This window comes from Penaeus monodon, chromosome 38 (genome assembly GCF_015228065.2).
Source record: "Penaeus monodon isolate SGIC_2016 chromosome 38, NSTDA_Pmon_1, whole genome shotgun sequence".
Taxonomy (NCBI): domain Eukaryota; kingdom Metazoa; phylum Arthropoda; class Malacostraca; order Decapoda; family Penaeidae; genus Penaeus; species Penaeus monodon.
This window is the reverse complement of record NC_051423.1, coordinates 20,148,500-20,150,999: the sequence shown is the minus strand read 5'-3', so window position 1 is coordinate 20,150,999 and position 2,500 is coordinate 20,148,500. Positions and strand designations below refer to the sequence as shown.

At 31.4% G+C, this 2,500-nt stretch overlaps 1 long non-coding RNA gene across 2 annotated transcripts in view; it reads left to right on the top strand.

The window, feature by feature from the left end:
- Positions 1–2,310: 2,310 nt before the first annotated feature.
- The window catches only part of LOC119597107, an 11,402-nt gene continuing 11,212 nt past the window's right edge, over positions 2,311–2,500 (top strand). Inside the window, exon 1 of one of the 2 annotated variants that reach the window (XR_005230800.1) lies at positions 2,311–2,334. This is a non-coding gene — a long non-coding RNA (uncharacterized LOC119597107). Of the gene's footprint in view, positions 2,451–2,500 lie in introns of both variants that reach the window. The other variant, XR_005230799.1, reaches the window with a different exon arrangement.

Below are 2,500 nucleotides of genomic sequence, written 5' to 3'. Positions count from 1 at the left end.
ATAAATACCAAAAAAGCTTTGAGTAATGAATATCGATATGGCGTTGATGATATTACCCTGGGTGTTGAAAAGGCAACGAGGTTAAAAAACGTTTAGATAATCACAAGATAAATGTTATAGTTTCATGTTAAATTTCATGATTTACTCTTGGAAGTAAGAGTCGGAACGATGGTTTAAATACAAAGAAAAACTTTGAAGCTGTTTTCTCTATCCCACAACATCGGGTGTAAAGTAATCGGCAGAACAGCGGAAATTTGTAAGTGAAAAATAAAACATTTCTTCCTAATAATATATGTTTTTTGGAGAACCTGACTTAAACACATTTGATGAGTTCATAATAACATCTATATACGAGTTCGATAAATAGTTAAGCATATATATAAATAAAAACATAACAAAGCAAAAACATATTGATGTTTATCCTCCGCCTCGAATTAGTATCTTTCAAAGTCAACAACACATCACGTAAATAAGGAAAAGAAAAGAGTATTTTGTTCGAAGGCGACTGAACAAAACAAAAATCAGAGCTAAAGAAAACATTTCCTTTTCTTCCACCCCCATAGAACATTGATTTTGAAGTAATCAATAAATCACACACACAAAACACACACACACACACAAAACACACCACAATAATATATAATATATATATATATATAAAATATATATATATATATATAATATATATAATATATACATAAAAAAAATATACATATAAAACACACCACACAAATTATATATATATATATATATATTATATATATATATTTTATATATATATTATATATATGTATATTTTAAATTTTTATGTATATATATGGTATATATAAATATATCCCACACACATATATAAATATAAAATATATATCATGTACATAAATATATGCACACATCTATATGTATATATAACACAAAAATATATATATATATATATATATATATATATATATATATATATAATATATATATATATATATGGAGGCTATATATACATATATATGTATATACATTTATATATAAATACATATGCATGTATATACACACACACATATATGTATATATACATAAATATATGTATACACACACACACACACCACACAGATTATATATATTTTATATATATATATATATATATATATATATATATGTATATATACATATAATATATGTATATATACATATATATACACATATATGCATATATACACCTATACACACACACACACACACACACACACACACACACACACACACACACACATATATATATATATATATATATTATATAATATATATATATAATATATATATATATATATACTATACATGAATACAAATATATACATATGATATATATATATATATATATATATATATATATATTAAAATATATATAATATATGAAATATGTATATGTATATGGGGTATGTGTAAATATATATATATATATTATATATTTTAATATATAATATATAATTATTATATATATATATATATGTGTGTGTGTGTGTGTGTGTGGTGTGTGTGTGTGTGTGTGTGTGGTGTGTATGTATGTATATATAAACATGTTCACAGCCTCCTCGACTTAACATAGCCATCGAAGTAAACTGCAGATTACAAACAACAAAAACACAAAAGAATATGTACAGATTAATTCTTTCCCCGCCCTCCTCGAGCGCTAACAGTCTTCGACCCAAACGGCGCGACGCGAGAGTTACCCCGCGGGTGCCAACTCGCGGAGCGTTTCTCGGTATCTGAGGCGCGTCCTTGGGGAACCCCGCGACACGACCGGCACCATCTCGGGAACTTCCCACGGACGCACCTTCTCCCGGCGTATCCTTCGATATTCGTCTCTCGTTTTTTTTCCCCTAAACGAGAGTTGGGTGTGTGAGGGATGGTGGGGATCGTATTTATATGTCTTGGGGAAGTTATGGCGTGGGTGAGGTAAGGGTGGAATTTTTTTTTCCAGTGCGTTGATAAGGGCGACCTGCGTCATACCCTTTACTAGAAAATATATGTCCTTCCCCCTTCTCCAAAGAAAAAAGAAAATCAAAACTCAAATTATTATATGACGGAAAAGAGGACCAGGTTGAGAAAAAGATATATAAAATATACGATCCGTATTTCCTTAGTTCGATTTTATGCCCTTCGATTCTACGGACAGGTATTTCTCAGAATGAGCTGCTCACCGATCAGATGCCATCAAGCTCCAGACGTGTGGACTACATACATTATCCTGCATTTGTTTTCGATCACCAGACTTAACAAGCGATCTCGAAATACTGCCAGTGCACGTGTGTAAAGGACGTTCGCTGTCGATAGCTGGCGCAGAAGGTAATTAAATGGGAAAGGGGGGGGAGGGTAGATTCCTGCTTGACAACTCAAGTTTTTAAGACGTCCTGGTTCGCGACAGGGTCTCAGTTCGCCCTCTGCAGCCGTGAGAGAAAGAGGTTAGTGTGTGGTCGTTGTGTAGGCCCATCGGAGTTTTAGTGATACATTT